This window comes from Psammomys obesus, unplaced genomic scaffold (assembly GCF_907164565.1).
Source record: "Psammomys obesus unplaced genomic scaffold, mPsaObe1.curated_primary_1811, whole genome shotgun sequence".
NCBI lineage: Eukaryota > Metazoa > Chordata > Mammalia > Rodentia > Muridae > Psammomys > Psammomys obesus.
The window spans coordinates 19,967,220-19,983,337 of NW_026592510.1; the positions used below are offsets into that span (position 1 = coordinate 19,967,220).

The 16,118-nt window shown below is 38.3% G+C and overlaps 1 pseudogene; it reads right to left on the bottom strand.

The window, feature by feature from the left end:
* Positions 1–8,555: 8,555 nt before the first annotated feature.
* On the bottom strand, positions 8,556–8,857 carry LOC129681666 (ATP synthase subunit g, mitochondrial-like; annotated as a pseudogene).
* Between the last annotated feature and the right edge of the window lie 7,261 nt (positions 8,858–16,118).

Here is a 16,118-nt window from a genome sequence, read left to right on the forward strand (position 1 = left end):
GTGTTTTTGTTTTTGTTTTTCTTGGGGTCTCATTTTGTAGCCCCAACTGACCTGGAAGCCTGTATGTGAACCACGCTGACCTTGAACTCTCAGAGATCCACTTGCCTCTGCCTCTCAAATGTTGGATTAAAAGCATAGCTCACTACATCCAGCTCTCTAATTTCTATATGTTAATTTCTCTGTCGGCTAGCAGAGATTTTCTCCTATCTATAGGCTGTCTTTTTTTTACTGTTTCCTTTGTTGTATAGAAACTTTTTAATCTAACAAAGTCCCAAACTATTGACCTTGTTTCCTGAGGAGCCCTATTCAGAAAGTTCTTGCTTGTGCTTTCTATATGGGCCTGAATGTTTCTCTTATCTTTTTTTTTTTTTTTTTTTTTTTTCTTCTTGTAATTTCACATGTCTGGCCTTAAACATAAGTTGTTAACTGACTTTCAGTTTATTTTGGTAACCAGCAGAAGATAGGGGTTGAATTTCATTCTACATATAGGTAGTTTCGGTAGCATCATTTATTGAAGAGACTCTCTATCCAGTTGGCTGTGAGTGCTTAGGGTCATTTCTGAGGCTTCTGTTTTATTCATTGGGCTATGTGTCTATTTTGTGCCAGTAATGTGCTACTTTCACTGTTGTAGCTTTTGTAGTTTATTCTGATTTCAAATCAAACAATGTGATGGCTTCAGCCAGCTTTGTTCTGAGTCAAGGCCACGTTGGTTATTGGACACGTTTTGTGGTTTTATCCATTTCTGTAAAGAATGACAGTCCTATGTTGATAAAGGTTGTATATGAACAACATTATTATTCTCATCCATGAACACAGCATTTGTTTCCATTTATTTGCATTATCTTTATTTCTGTCATCATTATTCTGCAGAGAATTTTCACCTACTTAATTAAATTTATTCCTATGTGGTTTATGTGTGTGTGTGTGTGTGTGTGTGTGTGTGTGTTTTAATGGGATGGTTCTTTCTATTTCAGTTTCAGAAATATGGCTATTAACACATAGTAACACTATTCAGGAGTTTTCTCTTTAGAGTCAATACTTGTTTTATATCTTAGAATTTTTATGTATAAAATTATTTACTGTTCCATTTTTAGTGTTTTTATAAATTCTTTGAGAATTTCATACAATATATTTTGATCATATTTTTGCCCTTTTCCAACATTTCCCTTTTTCTCTCTTAAAACAAAACCACACACACACACACACACACACACACACACACACACTCCAATGTGTGTTGACCAATACCCCTCCGCATGGGGCCTGCCCTGGAGTCTAGTTACTATACCTGCTGTCACTCCATTGGAGAGTATTTATTTTCCCCCTCCCCGAAATTACCAATTGCAGATAGCTTCTTGGGTAGGGGTGGGGCTTTGTGCCCACGCCCCTTCCTCTGTGCTGGGGTTTTTGCTTGGCTTGAGCTTGGGTCTTCTGCATGCTGTTGCCGTCTCTGTGAATGTGCATGTGCATCTGCCCCATTGTGTCTGGAAAAGGATGTTCTCTTGGAGTCATCTATCACCTCTTACAATCTTTCTTCTCAATTTCCCACATAAACCCCCATGTCTTGAGGAGAGAGGCATGATGGAGACAGCCCGCCTAGGGCTGAGGACTGCAGTCCCACACGCTCTCCATGCTGTCCAGTTGTAGGTCTCTCTGTCCATTACCATCTCCTGCAAGAAGAAACTTCCCTGATGAGGAGTGAGCTGTACACTGATCAGACCTTGTGGCTGGAACTCTGAGTTAGACTCCAAGCTACTTTTTAGTGTTTTTGAGACAGGGTCTCCTCATATATCCCAGGCTGGCCTGAAACTCAAAAATCCTGCTGCGTCAGTAATCCAGTTATCACAGACTTGTTATCACAGACTTGTAACCGCCATGTTATCAAAGGAACTTCTTGAGACACATACATCCTTATATCTCCTAACACATATAGCATACGTATTCAAGTTATTCAAACATGAAAAATAAAATGTGAGAAGCATATTGGATGATGTATTCCTAAAATATTTTCGTGTTTAGAACTCAACATCTCTGAGTCACTCTTTATTAAAGGTTCAATATTTGATTTCACAAAACTGAAACAAGATGTGATAGTATTACAGTAAAGTGTCATTCGAGCATTATAGGATAAACAGCATTTACAGTAGTCTGGTTGCATTTCTAATTGCAAAAGAAAGTTTATGCAATTCAAGTTGGTTTTTTTTTTTTTTTTCTCTTTGTAAACAAGTCTTTTTCATTTAAAAACCACAAAATGGAATGGACCATCTTTGTAACTCTCCAATCTCAATGTGTAAATAAATGACCCCCTAGGTGCCTCTGTGTATTGTTACAAAACCTACATCCTTTTCACCTCCTTTATAGTCCCTTTCATGCTATTAATTTTTAATTCTAGAGACATAGTCACTAGACATAGTCACTATTTCTTGTCCTCTGGTGGCAGATAAATGTGATTTAGATGCTGTTTTATGTATGCTTGGGGGTGATGGCTCTGATTGTATCTATTCCCCAAGAGAAATACTGCTGGGTTTCCACAACCCTTTTTTTGCCGGTCATAAAACAAATATTAAACAACAGCAATAAGCTATGAACGTCCTAGAGTGTTCCGATTTTTAATTAAATGATTGCTGATAAAATGTGACTCAATACAGTTTGTATGGAGAACTCAATATGGTGAACCTTTGTGTTGGCCATATACTCGGCGTGGCCCCTTGAGACCGAGTGCACATACAGAATCCCGACTCTTATTTTTTGAGCCACTTTACAATCTGTAGACTTCTGGTGCGAGAGCACAGTGGCTTCCCAAGTTGAGTTCTCTATAAACTGAACTTCAGGTTCCCAAATAGAGCTGGTTATTGACATCAAATAAAAACAAACCCCATATCTCTATCACACTTAATCACTTGTATTATCAGCCATCTGGGGTCAAGAAATGATAAGCTTTTGAAGCCTGCAGCTCCTCCTAGTGTGTCTCGTAATGAACCTACAGAGAAAAGCGACGAGTCTTAAAGTGCAGATCTCCAGCATGACCCAGAGCTGCTAGAAGCAAACACCTCTTGATCACTGATTGTTTAAAAGGCAGTTCACTCAGTGTTGCTTGGACAGTCCTCTGCAGACTGCCAGGGTTTTAGGGAAAGGGTAGAAAGTCCTCTAATGTCTACTTCCTCCTGTAGACTTTTTAGAATTTTTTTTTTAAGGGAACCATTTGGAGTTTTTAAAGAATTCTCTAATCCTCACAACATGTTACTACTTCAAAAAATTTATTTTGTTGTTGTTGTTCAACATGTTCTCAAACAAAATTATTCAGAGACATTAGTGCATATTTAAGAAGGAAGTTGAAGGTGGCCAGCGCTACTTTACTGTGCTCCTGACTGCCTCAATATAAACCCTCCCTTTCTGTCTATAACATGAACCAGACTGAGCAATGAACATTCATCAGACGCAGAGTTCCTAAGACAGGTTGAACTTAATGCTTTGCAAAAATTCAATCAAAATTGATTTTGTAAATCATTGACTTGTGTCGGCATTCCAGGCAAAGGGCCATTAGCGCTCATGCCCTTCTGCTGAGGGGACTTGGAAGTAGCCAGGCAGAAAGTATGTGAACTGATATTGAATAGTCCGCTCAGAGATGAACAACCAATGGCAGGCTCGGGAATGGTATGGAGGAACCTGATTGGTCGCCCAAAGTACATAACCTGCTGTGTCTTCTGGAATAAGAGTCTGCAAGCAGCTGTTCAGCTACTCAACCTCACTTAGCATTCACCTGACTCCCAGTGTCTATGTGATGACTCCCCCCCCCTCCCCCTGGCCTGAACCCCCTGTCCTCACTCATGGGCTGGACCCTTGGGAAGAGGACCAATAGATTTGTTGGCTTCAAGCATTCCTGGTGGCAGCAAACTTTTAATCTCAGCATCCAGGAAAGCAGAAGCAGGTGGATTTCCATGATTTCCATATCAGCCTGGTCTACATAACAAGTTCCAGGCTAGCCAAGGCTACGTAGTGAGGCTCCATCTCAAAACCAAAAAGGTCACACTGGCTATCAGTCACATCTTCTGCAGACCTGTGTTTTTCAAAATTCAAACTACTAAAAACCTCACGCTTTTTAAAAGCGCAGGCCTGATGTGAGGGTCAAGATTCTGCAAGTCTGCCTAGTTCCCAGGTAAGGTCGGGGCTTGATAGCCCTGCTGGCTCTTGGTAGCTCTGGGAGATGTTTCGATGGATGGAACAAACATTATTTATTGGATCACAGCACAGAGTTGTAAATGCTGCTGCTGATGTCATCCAAGTTTTTCCTTTGGTGATAAATATATCCTCTGGGAATGCTTGCAGCCAACAAAAAGGACTGTAAACTGAATGACAGGGTGAAGCAAGCAGAGGGGACAGTGATCCTAGAAGGATCTGCTGTCTCCTCTCTGGCTGTCATTCTTGATAAATGGCTCTATGCAGAAAGGTTGGACTGAACTGCAGCGATGACTTGCAATTAAGCCCTCTATGAATCCTCAGCCCTGCTCCTCATTAGCATACTGTTCCCAATGCATACCATAACTACATAACACATGGCACATCAAGGTGGGGCCAAATCTTTATTTTGGTAGATGGTACAAACATTGAAGTCTAGCTCTCGAAATAGAGAATTTAATTTTATATCTTAAAGCTTACATTTTGGCTTTGTAGCATCAACTTGAAAAAAAACAGGAAATACATATCACAAGTTAAAATGAAATATGTGGAAACATTACCATCTTCTCTAAACCATCTGAGCACCAAGTTCTCCATTCCTTCATTCATTCCACAGCATTTACTGAGTCTCTACAGTATGTCCGATGATGATTTGGGCTGTAGGGTAACACAGGAAACAAAACATACACTCCTTCCGCCATGGTTTATATAAACAGTCTAGAACTCAGCAGGTGGGGATAATTAAGGAAACAACGATGACAAAGATAAAGCAAAGAAAAGATGAAGGGAAAGACCATGGGAGATGTTTCCTGTGGAGAAGGTGGGTGATGATGAGCACGCGGGGCTGGCAAAGAAAGTGAGAAGGGGTGTTTGGATGCACCATCAGGCAGGAAGAGAGGAATCAGGAGCTACACTGCTTTGACACAGGGCAGCTACAAGAAGCTGAGCACCATTTTATGAGAGATTCTTGCTGGCCTCAAACTCACAAGGTTTCCGCCTCGGCCTCCTGAGAGCTAGGGTTACAAGTGCAAGTCACGTCAGACCACTTTACACTCCCACCTTAGTAACGATTTTATATAAAGGTGAAGAACCAAGAGGTAGACTGGCTAGAGCTCTTGAGATCCCAGATCTGGGGATCAGTTAAGAACACTTAGCTGCTTTTCCAGAGGATTCCAGTTCAATTCCCAGCACCCACATGGCATCTCCTAACTGTCTGCAACTCCGGTTCCAGAGGATCTGGCACCCTCCCAGGCAAAACCAGTGCACATAAAAATAAATAAATCTTAAAAAAGAAAATGGTAAGAAAAACAAATAAGTAAAACAGATCTTCTCTTCCTTTTGATTTTTCTTAATTATAATAGAAACAAATTTTATGATATGGTTTAATAAAACACTATATTGTATAAATAGAATATTCAAAACAAGATTATTGTGATGCAAACAGAAGTTAAAAGAAGAAAAGTTTCGATATTTTATTTTCTTTATGAACGTAAATAGTACATAGAAAAAAAAACATTGAAAAGCTCTGAAAATGCAGATAGAGTAATAGCTCAGCACTTATGAGCACTTCCCGCTCTTCCTCAGGGCTCAAGTTTTTGCCTCTGGCCTGACTCCCGAAGTCTGTGTCGTTGACTCTGTGCCTTCTCACTCCCACCCCCGAGGGTCCCGCTTGTAACTCCAGCTCCAGGGACCTGGACCTGCCCATTTTCAGCCTCCTCAGACTGAGCTCACATGGCTTATGCTCGCAAAGATATACACACATTCACATAAATAAGTACATTCTAAAACTATGCAAAAGGTGCTAAAACCATTACAGAACAATTAAAATAGAATTATTTTAAAAAATGTTTATGTAACTGAAGTCAGAAAATGCAGGAAGAACAATGCCTGCCGCGGGGCAAAGCGTGCTTAAACTTGGAACCAATTGAAACTTGGAACCATTGGAACCAATCTAGGCTTCCTGTTGCAGCCTAGAGACTGATAGCATTGCGGCTGATAACGGAGAAAGAGCCGCGGCTGCAGCAAGCGACCAGGGAGCCAATGGGACACAGAAAGTGGGGTATTAAAGGTCTACCATATTTCCACAATAAATGAGTCTGTTTTTGCCTCTTGCCTGACTCCCGAAGTCTGCTTCGTTGACTCTGTGCCTTCTCACTCCCGCCCCCGAGGGTCCCGAGTTAGGTTTACCGCAACAAGAAAAGAAAGGCAAAAAGACCAAAGCCAGGAGACAAACAAGGCAAACCGACAGTGGCAGACTACAGCTGCGTTGGTTCCTTTTCTTGTTGCTGACAAAATATCTTACACAAGCAACTTAAGAGAGTAAGACTTATCTTGAATCGCTGTTTTAAAAGTTTCTGTCTGTCATGCTGGGAAGGACCGGTGCTGTTCACGGAGGACTAAGTGTGGGGCAGAGACTTCAGAACATAGCAGACCAGGAAGTAGGGTGTGGAACAAGAGCCTGGAGTAGGCCCTCTGTTGATTTCCTTTCACCAGCAAGGCCCCGCCCCCTAAAAGGTCTTCAGTAAGCTAGGACAAATCAACCAAAACATAAGCCTATGGGGAACACTTCAGATTCAAATATAACAAAAATAAAATGTCACTACCTAAAACATCACTGTTGACCCTGACTATATGTGATGTAACAATCCTAGTCAACAGATACAACAGACTAGTTAAAAAAACATAATTCTACTACACACTGTATGCAAGAAACTCACTTCAAATCTAATCGTGCCAAACTGAAATTTAAATTCACAGGAAAATAGAAATCACGTAAATATTAACCAGAGTATAGCAGATGTGATTATTTTGGTACCAGAGATATTAGTCTTCAGAAAAAAAATTTACCAGAGTCAAGGGAGGCCATCATATGACCAGCAGAAGCAAACAATCTTCTGTACTATTTCAATTCACACCAACACACTGTCTTTTTGATTGTCATAAAAAAACATATTAAGGTATATCATATCGTAGGCCAAGAGCAAATACTCGTGCATAAAAGAATTGAAATAATACAGAATGTTCTCTCTAATCATAACAGAGTAGAAATCAATCACAGAAGAATAAAAATTCTCCAAATACTTAGAAACCAAATCACATACTGCTAAATAATTCAGGGGTCAAATAGACTATCTTGAGAAATTAAATATACATAAAAATTAAAATACTGTATGTCAACATTTTGTGACATTGCTAAACCAACACTTAGAAGAAACTTTCTGGCCTTTTAATGTTTTAATATACTTTTTTAAAACGGAAAAATTACAAATTTTTAAATTTAATTTTTATCTTACCTTAGCAATCAAGGAAAAAAAGAAGAATATGAGGAAGAAAACATTAAAGTAAAACCAGAAGTTAATAAAATTTAAGAGGGAAAGCTAGAAAATGATCAATGGAACAAATCCTAGTTCTCTGAAGACTGGTAATATCAGTAAGCGTCTACTCTCACGGGAAGGAGAGGGAGGGAGGACAAGAGAGGGGGGATCACTATTTTCAGAAATTAAGAAAGAATAACAGCACAAACCCCAAAGAGATTTTTTTAAAAAAACATACACACGTGTTTAATAACTTACACATGATACACCAGTTCCTAGATAAACACAAGTGGTCAAGAAGCAAGCAATTACTTTAAGAGTTTTCAACGAGTCCTGTAACCACTCATAATAGTGAACTGGTAACTTCAATGTTTCACTCAAAGTAATTTCTAGATGATCTCCCTAAGAATTCTACCAAATGTTTAAAGAACTCACAGTTCTACACAATCTTTTCCTAAAATAGGAGAGACTACTTGCTAACTCATTTCACGAAGCCTAATGTTGTCTTGCCAGACAGTCCAAAAAATTATTAAACAGTATCCTTCAGGATTATAGATACAAGACCATTTTAAAACTACCAAAGGACTATAGTTGTAGCTCGTGGTTAGGGCCCTTGTCTTGTACTCGTGAAGGCCATGAGCTTGCTACCTAATAATACAACACCTACATGCACACACATGCACACACGCACAGATTCCACTATAGGAGAAGATTGATGCAACATGAATGAGGAAGTTTTCTTTTCAGCCATTATGTCTGTAAAAAACAACATATGTATGATTATTGCATCAATAATCAATTTAAAACTTCTTTATTTTATTTCTTGTGGGGACACATGCTTGTGCTACTAGCATTTAAAAAGCTAAAACAGAAAGAATGAGAGTTGAGTGTCAACCTGGTTAAATAGTGAATTTCAGGTTATCCTGTGCTACATACGCTGAAGCCATCTTTTTTTTTTTTTTTTTCGACAGCTAGTGTTTTATTCAGATAGCAGTCTCATTACACACGGTCCAAGAACATTCAAACAACAACTCTCAAATAAAATCAGATGTTAAAGATTGGTCTTCAAACATCATAGCCAATGATGCCACGTTTGCCTGTAATCTCTCCTGTATAAAACCACATCCACACCTCCGGGGCCACCAAACCATTCAGCACAGCTTCTGCTGTTTGAAGCTACCAGTTTTAGCACTTTGAATGATATTTTTCGAGCTCCGAATAGCTGTAGAGATTTCAGCAGGGGTAGGGGGAACAAGCTCAACCTTGGCACACTGCCAAAACGTGGCCAGTCGAGGCTTCGAGTAAGTCACAGCAGTGTTTAACAGCCCTGGAGCCTTCTCCATGAAGTTACAAACTAACCTGGCCATGGTCTAAGGTGGAAGGTTCGTCTCCCTGAACCGCCGGCTGAATGTCACCTCCCCTCATGAAGCCATCTTAAAAATAAGTAGACGATAGACAGAAAAATAATTAGATAAACAAATGATAGATGCTTAAAAATAGAAGATACTTAATGACCACAAAAATCATAACTTATTGTTTAATATAATAATTTTATTGCTTGAGAAGTTCATACACAGCATGTGTTTCAGTCATATCTACCCTCTACTGCACAGACACTCATTTTCTGCATTTTGACCAGTTGTGAGTTTCTGTATTAAGCACCATCCAGAGCATGAAGAATGATGCTCTGTATTAAGCACCATCCAGAGCATGAAGGATGAGGTCTAAAAGCTGCACTAATATATGAGTATAAAGATACAGATTTAGAAGGTAAATTTAGCACCTTAAATCCAAGTTTAAAAAAATGGTTGGTTATCTGATAATACTCGTGCCATCATTGCATCATGATCAGATCTTCTCACACCGGCCTTTCTCTTAGTTGACAGGATTCACGGCTGGGCGAGGTTGTTGATGACTCCTCTCACTGCTGCCTGGACAGCCAAGAGAATAGCTTCCTGTAAGTATACAAAAACTAGCCAGCAGGTAGAAGCTTCCTGGTCAGTACAACTTGACTTATCCATGTTTTATGCCCCAGTTTCAATGGCATTTCAGCGATAAGATCTTGCCATCAAGTACTGATGGACAGCCAAGAGTAATGACAATGTCCTGTACTGTTCTGGAGGTCTCCAAGATAACCTCTGACTAACAACTGAAGGAGTGGTATCCCACATCTGGCACTAGGCTTTTTACTTGAAAAACCTAAAAAAATGTTGAGGAGCCCCTGTGGTAGTGTGACTGAAAATGGCCCCTGAATTTACTACTTGGTCCATAGTTAGTGGAACTGTTTGGGAAGAATTAGAAGGTGTGGCCTCGCTGGAGGCGATATATCACTGGAGCATGGGCTTTGAGTTTTCAAAAGATTTATGCAATTCATGGTGCTCTCTCTTCCTCATGGTTGTGGATCAAGATATGAATCCTCAGATGTTCCTTCACTCCATCGTCTTGGACGTTAACCATCTGAAACTGTCCTCCCCCCATGCTTTGTTCTATAAGTTGACTTGGTGTTTCATCACAGAAATAGAAAAGTGACAAGGATAAGCATTATTTCCTATTTATGGTAACTCTGAACTTTTTATATGAATATATATATATATATATATATATATATGTAACCTCTAAAATAGTAAGTTTCTATGTAGCTTTTTCAAACATCCTTAGTGTTCCTTAATTAACGGAAGATGTCATTCATTAAATTTTAAAAGTGCTTGGTGATAAAAATTGTTTTTCTTGATGAATATTAAAATATAAAAATATTGGGTATCTAGAGTCTGAATCCTGCACTCCTATTCAGTTGGCCATTTCAAAACAAATTCCTGATAGTTCATTGTCTCTACCACATATATGTAGTTCTATGAGACAAGCTTAAGAAATAAGAAAATCAAATAATTTAAAGCTAAGTAAATCATCTTTACTCAGTATTCAAAATTTCAAGTTATTTTACATATGACTAGGTGGTTAGTTGAACTCGGGAGTCAAGGGAGGTCTCCCTTTATAGCTGACGTTTAAAGCCTCTTTCATAATATCCCAAAAGATTCACTGTTTCGGGTCTCTAACAATCCTCTGCTTCTTTTCCTTTGTGTTCATGTTATTCATGTTAACATTGTGTTTCATTGTTTTATTTCTTGATTTTTTTTTAACGGAAGACGTCATTCATTAAATTTTAAAAGTGCTTGGTAATAAAAATTGTTTTCCTTGATGAGTATTAAAATATAAAAATACTATAAAGGCATGTGCAAAAAAAGAAAAAAAAACTTCAAAGCTGAAAAATTCCAAGGTATTTTCTTATATAAACATAAACATATTATTTTTTAAATCTATGCAGATTGTTTTGGGCCTCGTGATAAAAAATCTATAATTGCAACACTCAGGAGACTTGAGGTGGTAGAATCATGAGTTCCAATTCAGCCTGGGCTCTATGATAAGCACAAAAAGAAAAAGAGAGAGAGAGAAGAGATAAAGATTGGGCTGCTATTACATTCTCTTTCATACTTCATTTATTCATTTAATAAGATACTGTGAAGGTCTTCCCAGAGCATACACAGATCAATTTAAATATTCCTGACCCTTTCGTGGCTTGCTTACACCTTTGCAGATGTAGCACATCCCTAGGAGATGAACTTCAGGCTAAAAATAAAGGTCTTCAATCGGGATTTCTATTTCTGTGACAAAATACTATGATGAAAAACAACTTGAGAAGGAAAGGATTTATTCTTCCTTACAATTCTCAGATTCCCCTCCAACACCGAGGGGAGGCAGGACAGGAGCTCAAGCAGGGTAGCAACCTGGAGGAAGGAGTCGAAGCAGTATCGACTTGGAAGAATATCGCTTACTGGCTTGCTCACTTTAGGCTTGCTCAGTCTGCTTTCTTACAGCACCCAGGACCAGCAGCCCAGGGGTGACCCCACCCATAGTGAGATGGGCTCACCAATGGATGGGCTCATCAATTACCAATCAAGAGAATGAGCTCTCAGGCTTGCCTACAGGCCAATCTGGTAGGAGACATTTTCTCAGCTGATAGTACCTCTTCTCAAAGGACTCTAGCTTCTCTGTCAAGTTGACATACAAGTAGCCAAATAAACAGTAGTGCTTATTTTATTTTGTCCTGTGAGACAGAGTTTTTCCATATAGCCTACATTGTTCTCAAACTCATGATCTTCTGCCTCAGCGTTCCAAGTGCTGGGATTAAATCATGTGTCACCACACCCAGCCAACCCTACACATTCTGTGTACCTTCACATGTAAGGATGGTCAGATAAAATCGAAGTTATCAGCCAAATTTAAGTCTTACACAGGTAACAAATAATATTTAGGAAAGAAATATAATGGAGCTGATCTACATGGAGAGCTATTGAACAAAGGGTACACATTTCTATTTATAAGCTGAGTCTAATGTGCACCATGGGTGGAGATAAACCTTTCGAGTAAATTGTGATGACTATTATACAGTTTCTACATATATCATGTTATCGTGTGCATTGGCATAGAGATGTAGTTTGTGCCCACCAGATTCATTTTGTACCTTGACACTCAATATTGTAGTACTGAAGGGTGATGAGAGCGGGAAGAGGTGTATATGGCCTAAGAGAGAGTGAGGGTGTGTAGTGGCATTTCTTCCTTGCTCTCACAAATACCTCTTCTCCAAATGGCCAATTCCATCCATCCATCTTTCCAACATGTTGTTATGTAGCCTGAGGTCTCTTACCAGAGGTGCTGTTTGTAATTGCCAACAGCCATTTGACTAATACATTAGCTAGTGTTGGGTATTCTGTTAAGCATACTTTTAGTATTTTAAAAGCATGCTCTTTAATATTTTTCAATTAATTTTTTAAAGAAAATAAGCTAAGTTTAGTGATCATGTGTGTAATCTTAGCAGTCAGAGACTGAGGCAGGAAGATTGAGTTTGAGGATAGCCTGAGCTCCAGAGAGAGAGAACAAGAGAGAGAGACTTAGATATAGATAATTTCCAAAAATTTCAAAGACAGTGGCTAAATGTCACTGTATTTTTCTGGTGGTATTTTTTTTTTTAATTCTGAGGAAAACGTCTTCTAAAAATGAAGCTGGTTTTCTACTCTGTGAGGTTTTTTGTTTTTTTTTTTTAATTAGAAGCAACACACAATATCAATCAAGTAATCAAATAATCGGGTCATCTTTTTCTAGAATCTTATGATCTCTTCAAAGTTCATCAAACCCATTTTGTGGAAATAGCTAATAAAGCTTTTGTTTCTTTGTAACCCCTTTTTCGGTGTTTATCCTCAACATGATTACAAACTAGAAAGAACTCTTCTTATCCTACACTCTGAGAACTGGATTGGGCATGAAACTACATGGCAGGCTAAAATTCTGAACATCAATCTTGTGATCAGCACCAGTAATTCCCATTTCATAAAGTTGGATGTTGTATAAAGACCCCTGCATGTTTTAAAGAAAATAACAAGGAACCCAAACCGTCCATTAGGAAGGCCTCAGGCCCTGAAGCAAGCAGCCACATCCCTTATAATAGCAGGCAGCCATTTAGTATGTTAGAGATTTTCATTGTTTTCCTTGACAAGTTAGGGACTGAATGGAGCTTGCCACTTTCCGTCTTGTTTTATGTCCTGCCCATGCAGACAAATGAGAAGAGTCTAATTTCAATTTGGCTAAGGCACAGCAACCTTTCGTGTGATGTTTCCTACAGCTCTTTCAAGGTTTCCCTAAGAATTCCTTTTAAAGGATAGCTTGAAACGCCATCTTTCAACCAAATTATCCAAGATCAAAGAGAATGGATTTTTGTTGTGGATCAATTAGAATTTATAATATAAAAAAAACCGAGTGAGGATTTGTATTTGTTGCTGACTAGCTTTGCCTGGCCAGTAGTCCTAAATTTATTGGCCAATGTCTAATTTTCTCTATCATGTCAACTTAGCTAAAACGTGTTCTTCTCATTACTTTCCCTCAACAAGAGTAACTTCTAAAACATTAAAATTATTAGACACTCTATGATTTTTTTCCTGAAATGAGAGAGTTAATGCACTCATGTTTACTCCAAAAATAAAAACAAAAAGTCACCTAAGAAAATTTTGACTTAGAAGAACGATTTTAAAAGCTAATTACTGAGGTTTACCTGAATGCTCCGAAAAAGTCAAATTGGAACCCCTATCTCATCATTGTATTTTATTTGTTGAGACTGACATCTGTTAATATTTTACACAGTTCATGCTGATTTGTATCGGACTTCACCATTTCTCATCTTCCGCTATTTCACAATTCTTATAACAGAATATGTAGAAGAAGGAGGATTACCAAAATGGAAGAGTGGGGTAGAGCGCTGCCCATGATCCCAGCGTTTGGGTAGGGGAGGCAGAAAAATCATGAGTTTTGAATTCATGATTGAGAAGGAGAAGGAGAACTGAGTTTAGCTCACTGCCTGTTGTATAGTTTATGATCCTTTTTATTAGCTCAGTTCTCTTTCTGGAATCTAGAGGAAAGATGTGCTGTTTTAGAGAAGCTGCAAGTGATGAGTTAGTGAGGAATTCTGACCTGATTCCAGCTTTTGGCTTTCTATTTCCTCTTGGTTTTGTATGGTTATGGGCATATCTACATTCCTTCTGGCTTTTTTTTTTATGACAGCTGAAAACCCGAGATTGAAACAGTGAATGTATCTCTAAAGGTACTAGGCAATAGAGTGAGACAGCTGTGGAAATGTTGGCTCAAGTGATGTAATTGTCACTCTCATCAAAGAAATTGCTTCTCATTAGATTTTAGCTCCATTCTCGATAAGACATCATCATAAATATGATATAGATTCATTTCAAAAGATCAGACCTATTAAATCAGTACTGGAGACTGCTAGAAGATATAATTTTAAAGTACATTAAACACTCTTAAACACACGACCCTTCTTCCCCCAGATAGCTCTGAGAAAATGTAATTAAAATGCCGTCCGTTTTTTTTTTTCCTAAGGAAAAACTCATCAGATCTTTACAACATTAGAATATTGCATGCCACGAGTGTTTGACTTTATTCTACCAGACTCACTATTAAGTGCATAGCACTTACATCTGCTTAAAACAGAGAACCTGAAATGTGTGAAGACATGCTTCAAGTGATGAAGAAATTGTAAATGCATCCAGTTTGAGGAGAAATAGACTATCTGCTAATTGCTTCAAGAATTGAGTGATTTGGAAGACCTCAGGAGAGGCTTCCTCTCTCTGATTTGCATACACTCAGGCTCCCAGCTTACTGTAAATGCTTCTATGTGGAGTGTTCCCCATCAGCATCAGAGATTGAGAAGGAGTCTATGGCTCTGGGGACCAGAGGAATTCTCCCCTCTAAAGAAGCTGCCCCTTGTTGATATCCAGACCTTAGGAGAGCTGACTTCACATTATGACAAATGATCTGGTTTTCTGAGTCCATTGTTTTATTGTTATTATTGCTAATAATTAATTGGCATAATTTTTATGGTAAAGCCAGTTAATATAGCACTTTCAGCTCTTGAGAAGATTTTCTCTTAAGCAGGATAATTAAAAAAAGATAGAAAAAAAACTAACGCTGTTATTTTGTTTCCTTTCAGAGCTTTTAACACCCGATAGTGTTAATATCTTCTGGCTGCAAAATGAATTGCAAAGGTATCTTGTAGCCTCCCTGGCTTTTACCCAAGTTGAAAATACAAACTTGTCTGAAGGGGATGGATGGTGAAGGAAGGAAAAAAGAAGAGAGCAGGGCAGAGGACAATAGAAATGGCAAAACCCTGTTCCCAGACAAGGGAGACAAAGTGAAGCTTCAGAAGAGAATAAAATCGAAGGGAAAATGAAAAATCCAATTGGAGAAGAAGACACAAGAACAGACACATTGAAGCAGGAGAAGCAAGCATAAAAGATGGAGCATAGAGAAGAAAGGGAGAAAAAGGAAGAGATACAAATACATGTTGTGTGATTCCGATTGCACATTAAACTACTTCACAAAATGAACCTATGGCCTGCAATGGAAGTCTGACACTGGATGAATATGTAACTTCATAAACCTGTGTCTTCCATACTGAGACCATTAGTGGAATTTTAGAATAGTAACTCCCTCTGCCCATAGCATACAAAACATAATCTTTACAATTTAAAAATTACCCGACAATCAGAGTACCTACAATCAGGCATATATGAGGATAATCAAAATGTTAGGATTTTTCATTTGTCTTGAGTACACAGCTACGATTTTAAACCATACAAAGGGTTACTAAGGATGTCAAAGATAAGGTACAATTTAAAAATTACAAGATGCATAAGGTTAACTTTCATTTCAGAGAAATCTGTTCAATATGAATGCAAAATGAATAAAATATAAGGTCACTGGAAAATCATCCTGTTTTCATAAACCTTGATCATATAATAGACATTACATTTGTCGCTGAAATGTGAATGAAAATAGAATTCAAGATAAGTTATTAATCATAATTAGAATGACTATGACAGGTCTGCAGTGACAAATACTTAACAAGTAGTAAGAATGCCTATTCATAACAAATCTCTTAATTCATTAAGTTCTTCATTAAAAGGGTGACCTCTTAATAAGTTCAACATAAAGTTGGCATAACATGCTATTTGCATTTCTCTCTTTTTATTTCCATTTTAGGAATGTATTGTTAACAAATTGAGATAA